This window comes from Pleurodeles waltl, chromosome 7 (genome assembly GCF_031143425.1).
Source record: "Pleurodeles waltl isolate 20211129_DDA chromosome 7, aPleWal1.hap1.20221129, whole genome shotgun sequence".
Lineage (NCBI taxonomy): Eukaryota > Metazoa > Chordata > Amphibia > Caudata > Salamandridae > Pleurodeles > Pleurodeles waltl.
This window is the reverse complement of record NC_090446.1, coordinates 82,360,210-82,384,411: the sequence shown is the minus strand read 5'-3', so window position 1 is coordinate 82,384,411 and position 24,202 is coordinate 82,360,210. Positions and strand designations below refer to the sequence as shown.

Below are 24,202 nucleotides of genomic sequence, written 5' to 3'. Positions count from 1 at the left end.
CGGCTGGGCATCCCTCCCTCGCTCCATGTGCTGATGCCTGGTCCTCCTCTGCTCCCCGGACCCGGATTCGCCAGTCATTCCTTTCAAGTCTTGCCATGCATCCACTGAACAAAATATCAGAGCACACCAGAAGGTAGTCCAAACAATAAATGGCAAAGTCCATAAAAAATCATAACTACGGATGTGCGGACTCTATAGCATCAACCACCTTTTCCTTTCATGCCATGCTTCCACTGTTGCCTGTTTCCCACATCCTCCGCCTCTGTACATCCTCTACAAGATGTCTTCGTCTCCCTGTCCCCCGCCAAGTCGCTTCTCTCCCATGAAGTCCCCACATCCGCTCTCCTGCCATCCTTGGGTGAGAGTCTTCCAGGCTTCTCCCCCACCTGTCCACGTATTTTCTTTGCAACTTTTGCTTTCCTTTTCTGGACCTAGCAGCGTCCTCCCTCTATTCGTCTTTCATGCCCCTAAAGTCTTGACTTTTACTCATGTCTCCTTTACAGCTATATTCCGGCGGTGAGCCACCCAGACCTGCCCCTGTGTAATGAAAGGCAGGCTTCAGGCTGTCTCCTGCCCCTCAGCCCTGCCCCAGTGTAATGAAAGGCAGGCTTCAGACTGTCTCCTGCCCCTCAGCCCTGCCCCTGTGTAATGAAAGACAGGGCTCCAAGATGTCTCCTGCCCCTCAGCACTGCCCCAGTGTAATGAAAGGCAGGCTTCAAGCTGTCTCTTGCCCCAGTGTAATGAAAGGCAGGGCTCCAAGCTGTCTCTTGCCCCAGTGTAATGAAAGTCAGGGCTCCAAGCCGTCTCCTGCACCTCAGCCCTCCCCCAGTGTAATGAAAGTCAGGGCTCCAAGCCGTCTCCTGCCCCTCAGCCCTGCCCTGTGTAATGAAAGGCAGGCTTCAAGCTGTCTCCTTCCCCTCAGCCCTGCCCTGTGTAATGAAAGGCAGGGCTCCAAGCCGTCTCCTGCCCCTCAGCCCTGCCCTGTGTAATGAAAGGCAGGGCTCCAAGCCGTCTCCTGCCCCTCAGCCCTGCCCTGTGTAATGAAAGGCAGGGCTCCAAGCCGTCTCCTGCACCTCAGCCCTCCCTCAGTGTAATGAAAGGCAGGGCTCCAAGCCGTCTCCTGCCCCTCAGCCCTGCCCTGTGTAATGAAAGGCAGGGCTCCAAGCCGTCTCCTGCACCCCAGCCCTGCCCCAGTGTAATGAAAGGCAGGGCTCCAAGCCGTCTCCTGCCCCTCAGCCCTGCCCTGTGTAATGAAAGGCAGGGCTCCAATCCGTCTCCTGCCCCTCAGCACTGCCCCAGTGTAATGAAAGGCAGGGCTCCATGCCGTCTCCTGCACCTCAGCCCTGCCCCAGTGTAATGAAAGGCAGGGCTCCAAGCCGTGCCCTGCCCTGTGTAATGAAAGGCAGGGCTCCAAGCCGTCTCCTGCCCCTCAGCCCTGCCCTGTGTAATGAAAGGCAGGGCTCCAAGCCGTCTCCTGCCCCTCAGCCCTGCCCCAGTGTAATGAAAGGCAGGGCTCCAAGCCGTCTCCTGCCCCTCAGCCCTGCCCTGTGTAATGAAAGGCAGGCTCCAAGCCGTCTCCTGCACCTCAGCCCTGCCCCAGTGTAATGAAAGGCAGGGCTCCAAGCTGTCTCTTGCCCCAGTGTAATGAAAGGCAGGGCTCCAAGCTGTCTCTTGCCCCAGTGTAATGAAAGTCAGGGCTCCAAGCCGTCTCCTGCACCTCAGCACTCCCCCAGTGTAATGAAAGTCAGGGCTCCAAGCCGTCTCCTGCCCCTCAGCCCTGCCCTGTGTAATGAAAGGCAGGCTTCAAGCTGTCTCCTGCCCCTCAGCCCTGCCCTGTGTAATGAAAGGCAGGGCTCCAAGCCGTCTCCTGCCCCTCAGCCCTGCCCTGTGTAATGAAAGGCAGGGCTCCAAGCCGTCTCCTGCCCCTCAGCCCTGCCCTGTGTAATGAAAGGCAGGGCTCCAAGCCGTCTCCTGCACCTCAGCCCTCCCTCAGTGTAATGAAAGGCAGGGCTCCAAGCCGTCTCCTGCCCCTCAGCCCTGCCCTGTGTAATGAAAGGCAGGGCTCCAAGCCGTCTCCTGCACCCCAGCCCTGCCCCAGTGTAATGAAAGGCAGGGCTCCAAGCCGTCTCCTGCCCCTCAGCCCTGCCCTGTGTAATGAAAGGCAGGGCTCCAAGCCGTCTCCTGCCCCTCAGCCCTGCCCTGTGTAATGAAAGGCAGAGCTCCAAGCCGTCTCCTGCCCCTCAGCACTGCCCCAGTGTAATGAAAGGCAGGGCTCCATGCCGTCTCCTGCACCTCGGCCCTGCCCCAGTGTAATGAAAGGCAGGGCTCCAAGCCGTCTCCTGCCCCTCAGCCCTGCCCTGTGTAATGAAAGGCAGGGCTCCAAGCCATCTCCTGCCCCTCAGCCCTGCCCTGTGTAATGAAAGGCAGGGCTCCAAGCCGTCTCCTGCCCCTCAGCCCTGCCCCAGTGTAATGAAAGGCAGGGCTCCAAGCCGTCTCCTGCCCCTCAGCCCTGCCCTGTGTAATGAAAGGCAGGCTCCAAGCCGTCTCCTGCACCTCAGCCCTGCCCCAGTGTAATGAAAGGCAGGGCTCCAAGCCGTCTCCTGCCCCTCAGCCCTGCCCTGTGTAATGAAAGGCAGGGCTCCAAGCCGTCTCCTGCCCCTCAGCCCTGCCCTGTGTAATGAAAGGCAGGGCTCCAAGCCGTCTCCTGCCCCTCAGCCCTGCCCCAGTGTAATGAAAGGCAGGGCTCCAAGCCGTCTCCTGCCCCTCAGCCCTGCCCTGTGTAATGAAAGGCAGGCTCCAAGCCGTCTCCTGCCCCTCAGCCCTGCCCTGTGTAATGAAAGGCAGGGCTCCAAGCCGTCTCCTGCCCCTCAGCCCTGCCCTGTGTAATGAAAGGCAGGCTTCAAGCTGTCTCCTGCCCCTCAGCCCTGCCCCTGTGTAATGAAAGGCAGGGCTCCAAGCCGTCTCCTGCCCCTCAGCCCTGCCCTGTGTAATGAAAGGCAGGCTTCAAGCTGTCCCCTGCCCCTGTGTAATGAAAGGCAGGCTTCAAGCTGTCTCCTGCCCCTCAGCCCTGCCCCTGTGTAATGAAAGGCAGGGCTCCAAGCCGTCTCCTGCCCCTCAGCCCTGCCCTGTGTAATGAAAGGCAGGCTTCAAGCTGTCCCCTGCCCCTGTGTAATGAAAGGCAGGCTTCAAGCTGTCTCCTGCCCCTCAGCCCTGCCCTGTGTAATGAAAGGCAGGCTTCAAGCTGTCCCCTGCCCCTGTGTAATGAAAGGCAGGGCTTCAAGCTTTCTCCTTCCCCTTAGAACCATATGTTCATCTCCCATCCGACTTCTCTCTTATGTTGACATTCATTCTCTGTGTATCTCCCACTGCTTCCTGGACAGACAGAGCCTTTCTCAGAGGTTCGCTTAAAATTTAACTCTGCCACTTGCTTCCCCTCTCACTCCTAAGGCTCCTCTGACCCGGGAACTAACCATGAGATGCTGCAAGGCAGCTGTGTCTTGCATAGGGTTTCCTCAGTGCTCAACTTGTAAAACAGAAAGTACAGGGCCCCCCAGTTTGTACCACAAGTCCTGCTGTGGTTACTGGAAACTAGGGCTGACGGGTCTTGGATCCACCTTATGCCACTTTCCCCTTCCACCATACAGTTCCTCTCTCTTTATCTCACTCTTGCAGGATCCTTTCACCCCTGCTTCCTTCTCTCTTGCAGGTTCTTTCATCCCTGCTTCCTTCTCTCTTACAGGTTCTTTTCACCCCTGCTTCCTTCTCTCTTGCAGGTTCTTTTCACAGGTTCTTTTACCCCTGCTTCCTTCTCTCTTACAGGTTCTTTTCACCCCTACTTCCTTCTCTTTGCAGGTTCTTTCACCCCTACTTACTTCTCTCTTGCAGGTTCTTTCACCCCTGCTTCCTTCTCTCTTGCAGGTTCTTCACCCCTGCTTCCTTCTCTCTCGCAGGTTCTTTTCACCCCGGCTTCCTTCTCTCTCGCAGATTCTTTCACCTCTGCTTCCTTCTCTCTTGCAGGTTCTCTCACCCCTGCTTCCTTCTCTCTTGCAGGTTCCTTCACCCCTACTTCCTTCTCTCATGCAGGCTCTTTCACCCCTGCTTCCTCCTCTCTTGCATGTTCTTTTCACAGGCTCTTTTACTCCTGCTTCCTTCTCTCTTACAGGTTCTTTTCACCCCTTCTTCCTTCTCTTTGCAGGTTCTTTCACCCCTACTTCCTTCTCTCCTGCATGTTCTTTTCACAGGCTCTTTTACCCCTGCTTCCTTCTCTCTTACAGGTTCTTTTCACCCCTACTTCCTTCTCTTTGCAGGTTCTTTCACCCCTACTTCCTTCTCTCTTACAGGTTCTTTTCACCCCTACTTCCTTCTCTTGGCAGGTTCTTTCACCCCTACTTCATTCTCTCTTGGAGGTTCTTTCACCCCTGCTTCCTTCTCTCTTACAGGTTCCTTTCACCCCTACTTCCTTCTCTCTTGCAGGCTCTTTTCACCCCTGCTTCCTTCTCTCTTGCAGGTCCTTTCACCTCCACTTCCTTCTCTCTTGCAGGTTCTTTTTACATGTTCTTTCACCCCTGCTTCCTTCTCTCTTGCAGGTTCTTTCACCCCTACTTCCTTCACTCTTACAGGTTCTTTTTACATGTTCTTTCACCCCTGCTTCCTTCTCTTGCAGGTTCTTTTCACCCCTGCTTCCCTCTCTCTTACAGGTTCTTTCACCCCTGCCTCCTTCTCTCTTGCAGGTTCTTTTTACATGTTCTTTCACCCCTGCTTCCTTCTCTCTTGCAGGTTCTTTCACGCCTACTTTCTTCACTCTTACAGGTTCTTTTTACATGTTCTTTCAGCCCTGCTTCCTTCTCTCTTGCAGGTTCTTTTCACAGGCTCTTTTCACCCCTACTTCCGTCTCTCTTACAGGTTCTTGCACCTCTACTTCCTTCTCGCTTGCAGGTTCTTTCAGCCCTACTTCCTTCTCTCTTGCAGGTTCCCTTCGCCCCTGCTTCCTTCTCTCTTGCAGGTTCTTTTCACAGGCTCTTTTCACCCCTACTTCCTTCTCTCTTGCAGGTTATTTCACCTATACCTCCTTCTTTCTTGCAGGTTCTTTCACTCCTACTTCCTTCTCTCTTACAGGTTCTTTTCACCCCTGCTTCCTTCTCTCTTGCAGGTTCTTTCACCTCCACTTCCTTCTCTCTTGCAGGTTCTTCTCACAGGTTCTTTCACCCCTGCTTCCTTCTCTCTTGCAGGTTCTTTTCACCCCTGCTTCCTTCTCTCTTACAGGTTCTTTTCACCCCTGCTTCCTTCTCTCTTGCAGGTTCTTTCACCCCCACTTCCTACTCTCTTGCAGGTTCTTTTCACAGATTCTTTCACCCCTGCTTCCGTCTCTCTTGCAGGTTCTTTCACCCCTACTTCCTTCTCTCTTGCAGGTTCTTTTCACCCCTGCTTCCTTCTCTCTTGCAGGTTCTTTTCACAGGTTCCTTTCACCCCTGTTTCCTTCTCTTTTACAGGTTCCTTTCACCCCTACTTCCTTCTCTTTGCAGGTTCTTTCACCCCTACTTCCTTTTCTCTTGCAGGTTCTTTCACCCCTGCCTCCTTCTCTCTTGCAGGTTCTTTCCCCTCCACTTCCTTCTCTCTTGCAGGTTATTTTCACAGGCTCTTTTCACCCCTACTTCCTTCTCTCTTGCAGGTTATTTCACCTCTACTTCCTTTTTTCTTGCAGGTTCTTTCACCCCTACTTCCTTCTCTCTTACAGGATCTTTTCACCCCTGTTTCCTTCTCTCTTGCAGGTACTTTCACACCCACTTCCTTCTCTCTTACAGGTACTTTTCACAGGTTCTTTCACCCCTACTTCCTTCTCTCTCGCAGGTTCTTTTCACCCCTACGTCCTTCTCTCTTGCAGGTTCTTTCACCTCTACTTCCTTATCTCTTACAGGTCCTTTTCACCCCTGCTTCCTTCTCTCTTGCAGGTTCTTTCACCTCCACTTCCTTCTCTCTTGCAGGTTCTTTTCACAGGTTCTTTCACCCCTGCTTCCTTCTCTCTTGCAGGTTCTTTTCACCCCTGTTTCTTCTCTCTTACAGGTTCTTTTCACCCCTGCTTCCTTCTCTTTTGCAAGTTCTTTCACCCCCACTTCCTACTCTCTTGAGGGTTCTTTTCACAGATTCTTTCACCCCTGCTTCCTTCTCTCTTGCAGGTTCTTTCACACCTGCTTCCTTCTCTCTTGCAGATTCTTTTCACAGGCTCTTTTCACCCCTACTTCCTTCTGTCTTGCAGGTTCTTTCACCTCTACTTCCTTCTCTCTTGCAGGTTCTTTTCACAGGTTCTTTCACCCCTGATTCCTTCTCTTTTACAGGCTCCTTTCACCCCTACTTCCTTTTCTCTTGCAGGTTATTTCACCCCTACTTCCTTCTGTCTTACAGGTTCTTTTCACCCCTGCCTCCTTCTCTCTTGCAGGTTCTTTAACCCCCTCTCCCTTCTCTCTTGCAGGTACTTTTCACAGGTTCTTTCACCCCTGCTTCCTTCCCTCTCGCTGGTTCTTTTCACCCCTAGGTCCTTCTCTCTTGCAGGTTCTTTCACCCCTGCTTCCTTCCCTCTTGCAGGTTCTTTCACCCCTACTTCCTTCTCTCTCGCAGGTTCTTTTCACCCCTGCTTCCTTCTCTCTTGCAGGTTCTTTCACCCCCTCTTCCTTCTCTCTTGCAGGTTCTTTTACCCCTGCTTCCTTTTCTCTTGCAGGTTCTTTTCACAGGCTCTTTTCACCCCTACTTCATTGTCTCTTGCAGGTTCTTTCACCTCTACTTCCTTCTCTCTTGCAGGTTCCTTCACCCCTACTTCCTCCTCTCTTATAGGTTCTTTTCACCCCTGCTTCCTTCTCTCTTGCAGCTTCTTTCACCTCCACTTCCTTCTCTCTTGCAGGTTCTTTTCACAGGTTCTTTCACCCCTGCTTCCTTCTCTTTTGCAGGTTCTTTTCACCCCCACTTCCTTCTCTCTTGCAGGTTCCTTTCACCCCTGATTCCTTGATTCCTGGAGGTTCTTTTCACAGGTTCTTTCACCTCCACTTCCTTCTCTCTTGCAGGTTCTTTTCACACGGTTCTTTCACCCCTGCTTCCTTCTCTCTTGCAGGTTCTTTTCACCCCTGCTTCCTTCTCTCTTAAAGCTCTCTTGCAGATTCTTTTCACAGGCTCTTTTCACCCCTACTTCCTTCTCTCTTGCAGGTTCTTTCACCTCTACTTCCTTCTCTCTGGCAGGTTCTTTTCACTCCTGCTTCCTTCTCTCTTGCAGGTTGTTTCACCTCTACTTCCTTCTCTCTGGCAGGTTCTTTTCACCCCTGTTTCCTTCTCTGTTGCAGGTTCTTTTCACAGGTTCTTTCACCCCTGCTTCCTTCTCTTTTACAGGTTCTTTTCACCCCTGCTTCCTTCTCTCTTACAGGTTCCTTTCACCCCTACTTCCTCCTCTTGCAGGTTCTTTTCACACCTGCTTCCTTCTCTCTTGCAGGTTCTTTCACCTCCACTTCCTTCTTTCTTGCAGGTTCTTTTCACAGGTTCTTTTCACCCCTTCTTCCTTCTCTCTTGCAGGTTCTTTCACCTCAACTTCCTTCTCTCTTGCTGGTTCTTTTCACAGGTTCTTTCACCCCTGCTTCCCTCCCTCTTGCAGGTTCTTTCCCCCCTGCTTCCTTCTCTCTTGCAGGTTCTTTCACCCCTACTTCCTTCTCTCTTGCATGTTCTTTTCGCCCCTGCTGCCTTGTCTCTTGGAGTTTCTTTTCACAGGTTCTTTTCATCCCTACTTCCTTCTCTCTTGCAGGTTCTTTTCACAGACTCTTTCACCCCTGCTTCCTTCTCTCCTGCAGGATCTTCTTACAGGCTCTTTTCACCCCTACTTCCTTCTCTTTTGCATGTTATTTCACCTCTACTTCCTTCTCTCTTGCAGGTTCTTTCACCCCTACTTCCTTCTCTCTTACAGGTTCTTTTCACCGCTGCTCCCTTCTCTCTTGCAGGTTCTTTCACCCCCACTTCCTTCTCTCTTGCAGGTTCTTTTCACAGTTTCTTTTCACCCCTACTTCCTCCTCTCTTGCAGGTTCTTTCACTTCTACTTCCTTCTCTCTTACAGGTGTTTTCACCCCTGCTTCCTTCTCTCTTACAGGCTATTTTACCTCCACTTCCTTCTCTCTTGCAGGTTCTTTCACCACTGCTTCCTTCTCTCTTGCAGGGTCTTTTCACCCCTGCTTTCTTCTCTCTTACAGGTTCTTTCACCCCCACTTCCTTCTCTCTTGCATGTTCTTTTCACAGGTTCCTTCACCCCTGCTTCCTTCTCTCTTGCAGGTTCTTTTCGCAGGCTCTTTTCACCCCTACTTCCTTCTCTCTTGCAGGTTCTTTCACTTCTACTTCCTTCTCTCTTACAGGTGCTTTTCACCCCTGCTTCCTTCTCTCTTACAGGCTCTTTTACCTCCACTTCCTTCTCTCTTGCAAGTTCTTTCACCACTGCTTCCTTCTCTCTGGCAGGTTCTTTTCACCCCTCCTTCCTTCTCTCTTGCAGGTTCTTTTCACAGGTTCTGTCACCCCTGCTTCCTTCTCTCTTGCAGCTTCTTTCACCTATACTTCTTTCTCTCTTGCAGGTTCTTTCACCCCTACTTCCTTCTCTCTTACAGGTTCTTTTCACCTCTGCTTCTTGCAGGTTCTTTTCACAGGTTATTTCACCCCTGCTTCCTTCTCTCTTGCAGGTTCTTTTCACAGGCTCTTCTCACCCCTACTTCCTTCTCTCTTGCAGGTTCTTTCACCCCTGCTTCTTTCTCTCTTGCAGATTCTGTCACCCCTGCTTCCTTCTCTCTCGCAGGTTCTTTTCACCCCTGCTTCCTGCTCTCTTGCAGGTTTCTTCACCCCCAATTCCTGCTCTCTTGCAGGTTCTTTTCACAGGTTCTTCCCCCTGCTTCCTTCTCTCTTGCAGGTTCTTTTCACCCCTGCTTCCTTATCTCTTGCAGGTTTTTTCACCCATACTTCCTTCTCTCTCGCAGGTTCTTTTCACCCCTGCTTCCTTCTCTCTTGCAGGTTTCTTCACCCACAATTCCTTCTCTCTTGCAGGTTCTTTTCACAGGTTCTTTCACCCCTGCTTCCTTCTCTCTTGCAGGTTCTTTTCACCCCAGCTTTCTTCTCTCTTACAGGTTCTTTTCACCCCTGCTTCCTTCTCTCTTGCAGGTTCCTTCACCCCTCACTTCCTTCTCTCGCAGGTTATTTTCACAGGTTCCTTCACCCCTGCTTCCTTCTCTCTTGCAGGTTCTTTTCACAGGCTCATTTCACCCCTGCTTCCTTCTCTCTTGCAGGTTCTTTCACCCCTACTTCCTTCTCTCTTGCAGGTTCTTTTCACCCCTGCTTCCTTGTCTCTTGCAGCTCCTTTTCACAGGTTCTTTCACCCCTGCTTCCTTCTCTTTTACAGGTTCCTTTCACCCCTACTTCCTTCTCTTTACAGGTTCTTTCACCCCTTCTCCCTTCTCTCTTGCAGTTCTTTCACCCCTGCCTCCTTCTCTCTTGCAGGTTCTTTCCCCTCCACTTCCTTCTCTCTTGCACGTTATTTTCACAGGCTCTTTTCACCCCTACTTCCTTCTCTCTTGCAGGTTATTTCACCTCTACTTCCTTTTCTCTTGCAGGTTCTTTCACCCCTGCTTCCTTCTCTCTTGCAGGTTCTTTTCACAGGCTCTTTTCACCCCTACTTCCTTCTCTCTTGCAGGTTATTTCACCTCTACCTCCTTCTTTCTTGCAGGTTCTTTCACTCCTACTTCCTTCTCTCTTACAGGTTCTTTTCACCCCTGCTTCCTTCTCTCTTGCAGGTTCTTTCACCTCCACTTCCTTCTCTCTTGCAGGTTCTTCTCACAGGTTCTTTCACCCCTGCTTCCTTCTCTCTTGCAGGTTCTTTTCACCCCTGCTTCCTTCTCTCTTACAGGTTCTTTTCACCCCTGCTTCCTTCTCTCTTGCAGGTTCTTTCACCCCCACTTCCTACTCTCTTGCAGGTTCTTTTCACAGATTCTTTCACCCCTGCTTCCGTCTCTCTTGCAGGTTCTTTCACCCCTACTTCCTTCTCTCTTGCAGGTTCTTTTCACCCCTGCTTCCTTCTCTCTTGCAGGTTCTTTTCACAGGTTCCTTTCACCCCTGTTTCCTTCTCTTTTACAGGTTCCTTTCACCCCTACTTCCTTCTCTTTGCAGGTTCTTTCACCCCTACTTCCTTTTCTCTTGCAGGTTCTTTCACCCCTGCCTCCTTCTCTCTTGCAGGTTCTTTCCCCTCCACTTCCTTCTCTCTTGCAGGTTATTTTCACAGGCTCTTTTCACCCCTACTTCCTTCTCTCTTGCAGGTTATTTCACCTCTACTTCCTTTTTTCTTGCAGGTTCTTTCACCCCTACTTCCTTCTCTCTTACAGGATCTTTTCACCCCTGTTTCCTTCTCTCTTGCAGGTACTTTCACACCCACTTCCTTCTCTCTTACAGGTACTTTTCACAGGTTCTTTCACCCCTACTTCCTTCTCTCTCGCAGGTTCTTTTCACCCCTACGTCCTTCTCTCTTGCAGGTTCTTTCACCTCTACTTCCTTATCTCTTACAGGTCCTTTTCACCCCTGCTTCCTTCTCTCTTGCAGGTTCTTTTCACAGGTTCTTTTACCCCTGCTTCCTTCTCTCTTACAGGTTCTTTTCACCCCTACTTCCTTCTCTTTGCAGGTTCTTTCACCCCTACTTACTTCTCTCTTGCAGGTTCTTTCACCCCTGCTTCCTTCTCTCTTGCAGGTTCTTCACCCCTGCTTCCTTCTCTCTCGCAGGTTCTTTTCACCCCGGCTTCCTTCTCTCTCGCAGATTCTTTCACCTCTGCTTCCTTCTCTCTTGCAGGTTCTCTCACCCCTGCTTCCTTCTCTCTTGCAGGTTCCTTCACCCCTACTTCCTTCTCTCATGCAGGCTCTTTCACCCCTGCTTCCTCCTCTCTTGCATGTTCTTTTCACAGGCTCTTTTACTCCTGCTTCCTTCTCTCTTACAGGTTCTTTTCACCCCTTCTTCCTTCTCTTTGCAGGTTCTTTCACCCCTACTTCCTTCTCTCCTGCATGTTCTTTTCACAGGCTCTTTTACCCCTGCTTCCTTCTCTCTTACAGGTTCTTTTCACCCCTACTTCCTTCTCTTTGCAGGTTCTTTCACCCCTACTTCCTTCTCTCTTACAGGTTCTTTTCACCCCTACTTCCTTCTCTTGGCAGGTTCTTTCACCCCTACTTCATTCTCTCTTGGAGGTTCTTTCACCCCTGCTTCCTTCTCTCTTACAGGTTCCTTTCACCCCTACTTCCTTCTCTCTTGCAGGCTCTTTTCACCCCTGCTTCCTTCTCTCTTGCAGGTCCTTTCACCTCCACTTCCTTCTCTCTTGCAGGTTCTTTTTACATGTTCTTTCACCCCTGCTTCCTTCTCTCTTGCAGGTTCTTTCACCCCTACTTCCTTCACTCTTACAGGTTCTTTTTACATGTTCTTTCACCCCTGCTTCCTTCTCTTGCAGGTTCTTTTCACCCCTGCTTCCCTCTCTCTTACAGGTTCTTTCACCCCTGCCTCCTTCTCTCTTGCAGGTTCTTTTTACATGTTCTTTCACCCCTGCTTCCTTCTCTCTTGCAGGTTCTTTCACGCCTACTTTCTTCACTCTTACAGGTTCTTTTTACATGTTCTTTCAGCCCTGCTTCCTTCTCTCTTGCAGGTTCTTTTCACAGGCTCTTTTCACCCCTACTTCCGTCTCTCTTACAGGTTCTTGCACCTCTACTTCCTTCTCTCTTGCAGGTTCTTTTCACAGGTTCTTTCACCCCTGATTCCTTCTCTTTTACAGGCTCCTTTCACCCCTACTTCCTTTTCTCTTGCAGGTTATTTCACCCCTACTTCCTTCTGTCTTACAGGTTCTTTTCACCTCTACTTCCTTCTCTCTGGCAGGTTCTTTTCACTCCTGCTTCCTTCTCTCTTGCAGGTTGTTTCACCTCTACTTCCTTCTCTCTTGCAGGTTCTTTTTACATGTTCTTTCACCCCTGCTTCCTTCTCTCTTACAGGTTCTTTCACCCCCACTTCCTTCTCTCTTGCATGTTCTTTTCACAGGTTCCTTCACCCCTGCTTCCTTCTCTCTTGCAGGTTCTTTTCGCAGGCTCTTTTCACCCCTACTTCCTTCTCTCTTGCAGGTTCTTTCACTTCTACTTCCTTCTCTCTTACAGGTGCTTTTCACCCCTGCTTCCTTCTCTCTTACAGGCTCTTTTACCTCCACTTCCTTCTCTCTTGCAAGTTCTTTCACCACTGCTTCCTTCTCTCTGGCAGGTTCTTTTCACCCCTCCTTCCTTCTCTCTTGCAGGTTCTTTTCACAGGTTCTGTCACCCCTGCTTCCTTCTCTCTTGCAGCTTCTTTCACCTATACTTCTTTCTCTCTTGCAGGTTCTTTCACCCCTACTTCCTTCTCTCTTACAGGTTCTTTTCACCTCTGCTTCTTGCAGGTTCTTTTCACAGGTTATTTCACCCCTGCTTCCTTCTCTCTTGCAGGTTCTTTTCACAGGCTCTTCTCACCCCTACTTCCTTCTCTCTTGCAGGTTCTTTCACCCCTGCTTCTTTCTCTCTTGCAGATTCTGTCACCCCTGCTTCCTTCTCTCTCGCAGGTTCTTTTCACCCCTGCTTCCTGCTCTCTTGCAGGTTTCTTCACCCCCAATTCCTGCTCTCTTGCAGGTTCTTTTCACAGGTTCTTCCCCCTGCTTCCTTCTCTCTTGCAGGTTCTTTTCACCCCTGCTTCCTTATCTCTTGCAGGTTTTTTCACCCATACTTCCTTCTCTCTCGCAGGTTCTTTTCACCCCTGCTTCCTTCTCTCTTGCAGGTTTCTTCACCCACAATTCCTTCTCTCTTGCAGGTTCTTTTCACAGGTTCTTTCACCCCTGCTTCCTTCTCTCTTGCAGGTTCTTTTCACCCCAGCTTTCTTCTCTCTTACAGGTTCTTTTCACCCCTGCTTCCTTCTCTCTTGCAGGTTCCTTCACCCCTCACTTCCTTCTCTCGCAGGTTATTTTCACAGGTTCCTTCACCCCTGCTTCCTTCTCTCTTGCAGGTTCTTTTCACAGGCTCATTTCACCCCTGCTTCCTTCTCTCTTGCAGGTTCTTTCACCCCTACTTCCTTCTCTCTTGCAGGTTCTTTTCACCCCTGCTTCCTTGTCTCTTGCAGCTCCTTTTCACAGGTTCTTTCACCCCTGCTTCCTTCTCTTTTACAGGTTCCTTTCACCCCTACTTCCTTCTCTTTACAGGTTCTTTCACCCCTTCTCCCTTCTCTCTTGCAGTTCTTTCACCCCTGCCTCCTTCTCTCTTGCAGGTTCTTTCCCCTCCACTTCCTTCTCTCTTGCACGTTATTTTCACAGGCTCTTTTCACCCCTACTTCCTTCTCTCTTGCAGGTTATTTCACCTCTACTTCCTTTTCTCTTGCAGGTTCTTTCACCCCTGCTTCCTTCTCTCTTGCAGGTTCTTTTCACAGGCTCTTTTCACCCCTACTTCCTTCTCTCTTGCAGGTTATTTCACCTCTACCTCCTTCTTTCTTGCAGGTTCTTTCACTCCTACTTCCTTCTCTCTTACAGGTTCTTTTCACCCCTGCTTCCTTCTCTCTTGCAGGTTCTTTCACCTCCACTTCCTTCTCTCTTGCAGGTTCTTCTCACAGGTTCTTTCACCCCTGCTTCCTTCTCTCTTGCAGGTTCTTTTCACCCCTGCTTCCTTCTCTCTTACAGGTTCTTTTCACCCCTGCTTCCTTCTCTCTTGCAGGTTCTTTCACCCCCACTTCCTACTCTCTTGCAGGTTCTTTTCACAGATTCTTTCACCCCTGCTTCCGTCTCTCTTGCAGGTTCTTTCACCCCTACTTCCTTCTCTCTTGCAGGTTCTTTTCACCCCTGCTTCCTTCTCTCTTGCAGGTTCTTTTCACAGGTTCCTTTCACCCCTGTTTCCTTCTCTTTTACAGGTTCCTTTCACCCCTACTTCCTTCTCTTTGCAGGTTCTTTCACCCCTACTTCCTTTTCTCTTGCAGGTTCTTTCACCCCTGCCTCCTTCTCTCTTGCAGGTTCTTTCCCCTCCACTTCCTTCTCTCTTGCAGGTTATTTTCACAGGCTCTTTTCACCCCTACTTCCTTCTCTCTTGCAGGTTATTTCACCTCTACTTCCTTTTTTCTTGCAGGTTCTTTCACCCCTACTTCCTTCTCTCTTACAGGATCTTTTCACCCCTGTTTCCTTCTCTCTTGCAGGTACTTTCACACCCACTTCCTTCTCTCTTACAGGTACTTTTCACAGGTTCTTTCACCCCTACTTCCTTCTCTCTCGCAGGTTCTTTTCACCCCTACGTCCTTCTCTCTTGCAGGTTCTTTCACCTCTACTTCCTTATCTCTTACAGGTCCTTTTCACCCCTGCTTCCTTCTCTCTTGCAGGTTCTTTTCACAGGTTCTTTTACCCCTGCTTCCTTCTCTCTTACAGGTTCTTTTCACCCCTACTTCCTTCTCTTTGCAGGTTCTTTCACCCCTACTTACTTCTCTCTTGCAGGTTCTTTCACCCCTGCTTCCTTCTCTCTTGCAGGTTCTTCACCCCTGCTTCCTTCTCTCTCGCAGGTTCTTTTCACCCCGGCTTCCTTCTCTCTCGCAGATTCTTTCACCTCTGCTTCCTTCTCTCTTGCAGGTTCTCTCACCCCTGCTTCCTTCTCTCTTGCAGGTTCCTTCACCCCTACTTCCTTCTCTCATGCAGGCTCTTTCACCCCTGCTTCCTCCTCTCTTGCATGTTCTTTTCACAGGCTCTTTTACTCCTGCTTCCTTCTCTCTTACAGGTTCTTTTCACCCCTTCTTCCTTCTCTTTGCAGGTTCTTTCACCCCTACTTCCTTCTCTCCTGCATGTTCTTTTCACAGGCTCTTTTACCCCTGCTTCCTTCTCTCTTACAGGTTCTTTTCACCCCTACTTCCTTCTCTTTGCAGGTTCTTTCACCCCTACTTCCTTCTCTCTTACAGGTTCTTTTCACCCCTACTTCCTTCTCTTGGCAGGTTCTTTCACCCCTACTTCATTCTCTCTTGGAGGTTCTTTCACCCCTGCTTCCTTCTCTCTTACAGGTTCCTTTCACCCCTACTTCCTTCTCTCTTGCAGGCTCTTTTCACCCCTGCTTCCTTCTCTCTTGCAGGTCCTTTCACCTCCACTTCCTTCTCTCTTGCAGGTTCTTTTTACATGTTCTTTCACCCCTGCTTCCTTCTCTCTTGCAGGTTCTTTCACCCCTACTTCCTTCACTCTTACAGGTTCTTTTTACATGTTCTTTCACCCCTGCTTCCTTCTCTTGCAGGTTCTTTTCACCCCTGCTTCCCTCTCTCTTACAGGTTCTTTCACCCCTGCCTCCTTCTCTCTTGCAGGTTCTTTTTACATGTTCTTTCACCCCTGCTTCCTTCTCTCTTGCAGGTTCTTTCACGCCTACTTTCTTCACTCTTACAGGTTCTTTTTACATGTTCTTTCAGCCCTGCTTCCTTCTCTCTTGCAGGTTCTTTTCACAGGCTCTTTTCACCCCTACTTCCGTCTCTCTTACAGGTTCTTGCACCTCTACTTCCTTCTCTCTTGCAGGTTCTTTTCACAGGTTCTTTCACCCCTGATTCCTTCTCTTTTACAGGCTCCTTTCACCCCTACTTCCTTTTCTCTTGCAGGTTATTTCACCCCTACTTCCTTCTGTCTTACAGGTTCTTTTCACCTCTACTTCCTTCTCTCTGGCAGGTTCTTTTCACTCCTGCTTCCTTCTCTCTTGCAGGTTGTTTCACCTCTACTTCCTTCTCTCTTGCAGGTTCTTTTTACATGTTCTTTCACCCCTGCTTCCTTCTCTCTTACAGGTTCTTTCACCCCCACTTCCTTCTCTCTTGCATGTTCTTTTCACAGGTTCCTTCACCCCTGCTTCCTTCTCTCTTGCAGGTTCTTTTCGCAGGCTCTTTTCACCCCTACTTCCTTCTCTCTTGCAGGTTCTTTCACTTCTACTTCCTTCTCTCTTACAGGTGCTTTTCACCCCTGCTTCCTTCTCTCTTACAGGCTCTTTTACCTCCACTTCCTTCTCTCTTGCAAGTTCTTTCACCACTGCTTCCTTCTCTCTGGCAGGTTCTTTTCACCCCTCCTTCCTTCTCTCTTGCAGGTTCTTTTCACAGGTTCTGTCACCCCTGCTTCCTTCTCTCTTGCAGCTTCTTTCACCTATACTTCTTTCTCTCTTGCAGGTTCTTTCACCCCTACTTCCTTCTCTCTTACAGGTTCTTTTCACCTCTGCTTCTTGCAGGTTCTTTTCACAGGTTATTTCACCCCTGCTTCCTTCTCTCTTGCAGGTTCTTTTCACAGGCTCTTCTCACCCCTACTTCCTTCTCTCTTGCAGGTTCTTTCACCCCTGCTTCTTTCTCTCTTGCAGATTCTGTCACCCCTGCTTCCTTCTCTCTCGCAGGTTCTTTTCACCCCTGCTTCCTGCTCTCTTGCAGGTTTCTTCACCCCCAATTCCTGCTCTCTTGCAGGTTCTTTTCACAGGTTCTTCCCCCTGCTTCCTTCTCTCTTGCAGGTTCTTTTCACCCCTGCTTCCTTATCTCTTGCAGGTTTTTTCACCCATACTTCCTTCTCTCTCGCAGGTTCTTTTCACCCCTGCTTCCTTCTCTCTTGCAGGTTTCTTCACCCACAATTCCTTCTCTCTTGCAGGTTCTTTTCACAGGTTCTTTCACCCCTGCTTCCTTCTCTCTTGCAGGTTCTTTTCACCCCAGCTTTCTTCTCTCTTACAGGTTCTTTTCACCCCTGCTTCCTTCTCTCTTGCAGGTTCCTTCACCCCTCACTTCCTTCTCTCGCAGGTTATTTTCACAGGTTCCTTCACCCCTGCTTCCTTCTCTCTTGCAGGTTCTTTTCACAGGCTCATTTCACCCCTGCTTCCTTCTCTCTTGCAGGTTCTTTCACCCCTACTTCCTTCTCTCTTGCAGGTTCTTTTCACCCCTGCTTCCTTGTCTCTTGCAGCTCCTTTTCACAGGTTCTTTCACCCCTGCTTCCTTCTCTTTTACAGGTTCCTTTCACCCCTACTTCCTTCTCTTTACAGGTTCTTTCACCCCTTCTCCCTTCTCTCTTGCAGTTCTTTCACCCCTGCCTCCTTCTCTCTTGCAGGTTCTTTCCCCTCCACTTCCTTCTCTCTTGCACGTTATTTTCACAGGCTCTTTTCACCCCTACTTCCTTCTCTCTTGCAGGTTATTTCACCTCTACTTCCTTTTCTCTTGCAGGTTCTTTCACCCCTGCTTCCTTCTCTCTTGCAGGTTCTTTTCACAGGCTCTTTTCACCCCTACTTCCTTCTCTCTTGCAGGTTATTTCACCTCTACCTCCTTCTTTCTTGCAGGTTCTTTCACTCCTACTTCCTTCTCTCTTACAGGTTCTTTTCACCCCTGCTTCCTTCTCTCTTGCAGGTTCTTTCACCTCCACTTCCTTCTCTCTTGCAGGTTCTTCTCACAGGTTCTTTCACCCCTGCTTCCTTCTCTCTTGCAGGTTCTTTTCACCCCTGCTTCCTTCTCTCTTACAGGTTCTTTTCACCCCTGCTTCCTTCTCTCTTGCAGGTTCTTTCACCCCCACTTCCTACTCTCTTGCAGGTTCTTTTCACAGATTCTTTCACCCCTGCTTCCGTCTCTCTTGCAGGTTCTTTCACCCCTACTTCCTTCTCTCTTGCAGGTTCTTTTCACCCCTGCTTCCTTCTCTCTTGCAGGTTCTTTTCACAGGTTCCTTTCACCCCTGTTTCCTTCTCTTTTACAGGTTCCTTTCACCCCTACTTCCTTCTCTTTGCAGGTTCTTTCACCCCTACTTCCTTTTCTCTTGCAGGTTCTTTCACCCCTGCCTCCTTCTCTCTTGCAGGTTCTTTCCCCTCCACTTCCTTCTCTCTTGCAGGTTATTTTCACAGGCTCTTTTCACCCCTACTTCCTTCTCTCTTGCAGGTTATTTCACCTCTACTTCCTTTTTTCTTGCAGGTTCTTTCACCCCTACTTCCTTCTCTCTTACAGGATCTTTTCACCCCTGTTTCCTTCTCTCTTGCAGGTACTTTCACACCCACTTCCTTCTCTCTTACAGGTACTTTTCACAGGTTCTTTCACCCCTACTTCCTTCTCTCTCGCAGGTTCTTTTCACCCCTACGTCCTTCTCTCTTGCAGGTTCTTTCACCTCTACTTCCTTATCTCTTACAGGTCCTTTTCACCCCTGCTTCCTTCTCTCTTGCAGGTTCTTTTCACAGGTTCTTTTACCCCTGCTTCCTTCTCTCTTACAGGTTCTTTTCACCCCTACTTCCTTCTCTTTGCAGGTTCTTTCACCCCTACTTACTTCTCTCTTGCAGGTTCTTTCACCCCTGCTTCCTTCTCTCTTGCAGGTTCTTCACCCCTGCTTCCTTCTCTCTCGCAGGTTCTTTTCACCCCGGCTTCCTTCTCTCTCGCAGATTCTTTCACCTCTGCTTCCTTCTCTCTTGCAGGTTCTCTCACCCCTGCTTCCTTCTCTCTTGCAGGTTCCTTCACCCCTACTTCCTTCTCTCATGCAGGCTCTTTCACCCCTGCTTCCTCCTCTCTTGCATGTTCTTTTCACAGGCTCTTTTACTCCTGCTTCCTTCTCTCTTACAGGTTCTTTTCACCCCTTCTTCCTTCTCTTTGCAGGTTCTTTCACCCCTACTTCCTTCTCTCCTGCATGTTCTTTTCACAGGCTCTTTTACCCCTGCTTCCTTCTCTCTTACAGGTTCTTTTCACCCCTACTTCCTTCTCTTTGCAGGTTCTTTCACCCCTACTTCCTTCTCTCTTACAGGTTCTTTTCACCCCTACTTCCTTCTCTTGGCAGGTTCTTTCACCCTACTTCATTCTCTCTTGGAGGTTCTTTCACCCCTGCTTCCTTCTCTCTTACAGGGTTCCTTTCACCCCTACTTCCTTCTCTCTTGCAGGCTCTTTTCACCCCTGCTTCCTTCTCTCTTGCAGGTCCTTTCACCTCCACTTCCTTCTCTCTTGCAGGTTCTTTTTACATGTTCTTTCACCCCTGCTTCCTTCTCTCTTGCAGGTTCTTTCACCCCTACTTCCTTCACTCTTACAGGTTCTTTTTACATGTTCTTTCACCCCTGCTTCCTTCTCTTGCAGGTTCTTTTCACCCCTGCTTCCCTCTCTCTTACAGGTTCTTTCACCCCTGCCTCCTTCTCTCTTGCAGGTTCTTTTTACATGTTCTTTCACCCCTGCTTCCTTCTCTCTTGCAGGTTCTTTCACGCCTACTTTCTTCACTCTTACAGGTTCTTTTTACATGTTCTTTCAGCCCTGCTTCCTTCTCTCTTGCAGGTTCTTTTCACAGGCTCTTTTCACCCCTACTTCCGTCTCTCTTACAGGTTCTTGCACCTCTACTTCCTTCTCTCTTGCAGGTTCTTTTCACAGGTTCTTTCACCCCTGATTCCTTCTCTTTTACAGGCTCCTTTCACCCCTACTTCCTTTTCTCTTGCAGGTTATTTCACCCCTACTTCCTTCTGTCTTACAGGTTCTTTTCACCTCTACTTCCTTCTCTCTGGCAGGTTCTTTTCACTCCTGCTTCCTTCTCTCTTGCAGGTTGTTTCACCTCTACTTCCTTCTCTCTTGCAGGTTCTTTTTACATGTTCTTTCACCCCTGCTTCCTTCTCTCTTGCAGGTTCTTTCACCCCTACTTCCTTCTCTCTTGCAGGCTCTTTTCACCCCTGCTTCCTTCTCTCTTGCAGGTCCTTTCACCTCCACTTCCTTCTCTCTTGCAGGTTCTTTTTACATGTTCTTTCACCCCTGCTTCCTTCTCTCTTGCAGGTTCTTTCACCCCTACTTCCTTCACTCTTACAGGTTCTTTTTACATGTTCTTTCACCCCTGCTTCCTTCTCTTGCAGGTTCTTTTCACCCCTGCTTCCCTCTCTCTTACAGGTTCTTTCACCCCTGCCTCCTTCTCTCTTGCAGGTTCTTTTTACATGTTCTTTCACCCCTGCTTCCTTCTCTCTTGCAGGTTCTTTCACGCCTACTTTCTTCACTCTTACAGGTTCTTTTTACATGTTCTTTCAGCCCTGCTTCCTTCTCTCTTGCAGGTTCTTTTCACAGGCTCTTTTCACCCCTACTTCCGTCTCTCTTACAGGTTCTTGCACCTCTACTTCCTTCTCGCTTGCAGGTTCTTTCAGCCCTACTTCCTTCTCTCTTGCAGGTTCCCTTCGCCCCTGCTTCCTTCTCTCTTGCAGGTTCTTTTCACAGGCTCTTTTCACCCCTACTTCCTTCTCTCTTGCAGGTTATTTCACCTCTACCTCCTTCTTTCTTGCAGGTTCTTTCACTCCTACTTCCTTCTCTCTTACAGGTTCTTTTCACCCCTGCTTCCTTCTCTCTTGCAGGTTCTTTCACCTCCACTTCCTTCTCTCTTGCAGGTTCTTCTCACAGGTTCTTTCACCCCTGCTTCCTTCTCTCTTGCAGGTTCTTTTCACCCCTGCTTCCTTCTCTCTTACAGGTTCTTTTCACCCCTGCTTCCTTCTCTCTTGCAGGTTCTTTCACCCCCACTTCCTACTCTCTTGCAGGTTCTTTTCACAGATTCTTTCACCCCTGCTTCCGTCTCTCTTGCAGGTTCTTTCACCCCTACTTCCTTCTCTCTTGCAGGTTCTTTTCACCCCTGCTTCCTTCTCTCTTGCAGGTTCTTTTCACAGGTTCCTTTCACCCCTGTTTCCTTCTCTTTTACAGGTTCCTTTCACCCCTACTTCCTTCTCTTTGCAGGTTCTTTCACCCCTACTTCCTTTTCTCTTGCAGGTTCTTTCACCCCTGCCTCCTTCTCTCTTGCAGGTTCTTTCCCCTCCACTTCCTTCTCTCTTGCAGGTTATTTTCACAGGCTCTTTTCACCCCTACTTCCTTCTCTCTTGCAGGTTATTTCACCTCTACTTCCTTTTTTCTTGCAGGTTCTTTCACCCCTACTTCCTTCTCTCTTACAGGATCTTTTCACCCCTGTTTCCTTCTCTCTTGCAGGTACTTTCACACCCACTTCCTTCTCTCTTACAGGTACTTTTCACAGGTTCTTTCACCCCTACTTCCTTCTCTCTCGCAGGTTCTTTTCACCCCTACGTCCTTCTCTCTTGCAGGTTCTTTCACCTCTACTTCCTTATCTCTTACAGGTCCTTTTCACCCCTGCTTCCTTCTCTCTTGCAGGTTCTTTCACCTCCACTTCCTTCTCTCTTGCAGGTTCTTTTCACAGGTTCTTTCACCCCTGCTTCCTTCTCTCTTGCAGGTTCTTTTCACCCCTGTTTCTTCTCTCTTACAGGTTCTTTTCACCCCTGCTTCCTTCTCTTTTGCAAGTTCTTTCACCCCCACTTCCTACTCTCTTGAGGGTTCTTTTCACAGATTCTTTCACCCCTGCTTCCTTCTCTCTTGCAGGTTCTTTCACACCTGCTTCCTTCTCTCTTGCAGATTCTTTTCACAGGCTCTTTTCACCCCTACTTCCTTCTGTCTTGCAGGTTCTTTCACCTCTACTTCCTTCTCTCTTGCAGGTTCTTTTCACAGGTTCTTTCACCCCTGATTCCTTCTCTTTTACAGGCTCCTTTCACCCCTACTTCCTTTTCTCTTGCAGGTTATTTCACCCCTACTTCCTTCTGTCTTACAGGTTCTTTTCACCTCTACTTCCTTCTCTCTGGCAGGTTCTTTTCACTCCTGCTTCCTTCTCTCTTGCAGGTTGTTTCACCTCTACTTCCTTCTCTCTGGCAGGTTCTTTTCACCCCTGTTTCCTTCTCTGTTGCAGGTTCTTTTCACAGGTTCTTTCACCCCTGCTTCCTTCTCTTTTACAGGTTCTTTTCACCCCTGCTTCCTTCTCTCTTACAGGTTCCTTTCACCCCTACTTCCTCCTCTTGCAGGTTCTTTTCACACCTGCTTCCTTCTCTCTTGCAGGTTCTTTCACCTCCACTTCCTTCTTTCTTGCAGGTTCTTTTCACAGGTTCTTTTCACCCCTTCTTCCTTCTCTCTTGCAGGTTCTTTCACCTCAACTTCCTTCTCTCTTGCTGGTTCTTTTCACAGGTTCTTTCACCCCTGCTTCCCTCCCTCTTGCAGGTTCTTTCCCCCCTGCTTCCTTCTCTCTTGCAGGTTCTTTCACCCCTACTTCCTTCTCTCTTGCATGTTCTTTTCGCCCCTGCTGCCTTGTCTCTTGGAGTTTCTTTTCACAGGTTCTTTTCATCCCTACTTCCTTCTCTCTTGCAGGTTCTTTTCACAGACTCTTTCACCCCTGCTTCCTTCTCTCCTGCAGGATCTTCTTACAGGCTCTTTTCACCCCTACTTCCTTCTCTTTTGCATGTTATTTCACCTCTACTTCCTTCTCTCTTGCAGGTTCTTTCACCCCTACTTCCTTCTCTCTTACAGGTTCTTTTCACCGCTGCTCCCTTCTCTCTTGCAGGTTCTTTCACCCCCACTTCCTTCTCTCTTGCAGGTTCTTTTCACAGTTTCTTTTCACCCCTACTTCCTCCTCTCTTGCAGGTTCTTTCACTTCTACTTCCTTCTCTCTTACAGGTGTTTTCACCCCTGCTTCCTTCTCTCTTACAGGCTATTTTACCTCCACTTCCTTCTCTCTTGCAGGTTCTTTCACCACTGCTTCCTTCTCTCTTGCAGGGTCTTTTCACCCCTGCTTTCTTCTCTCTTACAGGTTCTTTCACCCCCACTTCCTTCTCTCTTGCATGTTCTTTTCACAGGTTCCTTCACCCCTGCTTCCTTCTCTCTTGCAGGTTCTTTTCGCAGGCTCTTTTCACCCCTACTTCCTTCTCTCTTGCAGGTTCTTTCACTTCTACTTCCTTCTCTCTTACAGGTGCTTTTCACCCCTGCTTCCTTCTCTCTTACAGGCTCTTTTACCTCCACTTCCTTCTCTCTTGCAAGTTCTTTCACCACTGCTTCCTTCTCTCTGGCAGGTTCTTTTCACCCCTCCTTCCTTCTCTCTTGCAGGTTCTTTTCACAGCTTCTTTCACCTCTACTTCTTTCTCTCTTGCAGGTTCTTTCACCCCTACTTCCTTCTCTCTTACAGGTTCGTTTCACCTCTGCTTCTTGCAGGTTCTTTTCACAGGTTATTTCACCCCTGCTTCCTTCTCTCTTGCAGGTTCTTTTCACAGGCTCTTCTCACCCCTACTTCCTTCTCTCTTGCAGGTTCTTTCACCCCTGCTTCTTTCTCTCTTGCAGATTCTTTCACCCCTGCTTCCTTCTCTCTCGCAGGTTCTTTTCACCCCTGCTTCCTGCTCTCTTGCAGGTTTCTTCACCCCCAATTCCTGCTCTCTTGCAGGTTCTTTTCACAGGTTCTTCCCCCTGCTTCCTTCTCTCTTGCAGGTTCTTTTCACCCCTGCTTCCTTATCTCTTGCAGGTTTTTTCACCCATACTTCCTTCTCTCTCGCAGGTTCTTTTCACCCCTGCTTCCTTCTCTCTTGCAGGTTTCTTCACCCACAATTCCTTCTCTCTTGCAGGTTCTTTTCACAGGTTCTTTCACCCCTGCTTCTGTCTCTCTTGAAGGTTCTTTTCACCCCTACTTCCTTCTCTCTTGCAGGTTCTTTCACTTCTACTTCCTTCTCTCTTACAGGTGCTTTTCACCCCTGCTTCCTTCTCTCTTGCAGGTTCTTTTACCTCCACTTCCTCCTCTCTTGCAGGTTCTTTTCACAGGTTCTTTCACCCCTGCTTCCTTCTCTCTTGCAGGTTCTTTTCACCCCAGCTTTCTTCTCTCTTACAGGTTCTTTTCACCCCTGCTTCCTTCTCTCTTGCAGGTTCCTTCACCCCTCACTTCCTTCTCTCGCAGGTTATTTTCACAGGTTCCTTCACCCCTGCTTCCTTCTCTCTTGCAGGTTCTTTTCACAGGCTCATTTCACCCCTGCTTCCTTCTCTCTTGCAGGTTCTTTCACCCCTACTTCCTTCTCTCTTGCAGGTTCTTTTCACCCCTGCTTCCTTGTCTCTTGCAGCTCCTTTTCACAGGTTCTTTCACCCCTGCTTCCTTCTCTTTTACAGGTTCCTTTCACCCCTACTTCCTTCTCTTTACAGGTTCTTTCACCCCTACTCCCTTCTCTCTTGCAGTTCTTTCACCCCTGCCTCCTTCTCTCTTGCAGGTTCTTTCCCCTCCACTTCCTTCTCTCTTGCACGTTATTTTCACAGGCTCTTTTCCCCCCTACTTCCTTCTCTCTTGCAGGTTATTTCACCTCTACTTCCTTTTCTCTTGCAGGTTCTTTCACCCCTACTTCCTTCTCTCTTACAGGCTCTTTTCACCCCTGCTTCCTTCTC

The 24,202-nt window shown here is 49.2% G+C and overlaps 1 protein-coding gene across 7 annotated transcripts in view; it reads left to right on the top strand.

The window, feature by feature from the left end:
- PTPN6 (protein tyrosine phosphatase non-receptor type 6) overlaps positions 1 to 24,202 on the top strand; it is a 191,984-nt gene that overhangs the window by 142,982 nt on the left and 24,800 nt on the right. The window lies entirely within an intron of this gene.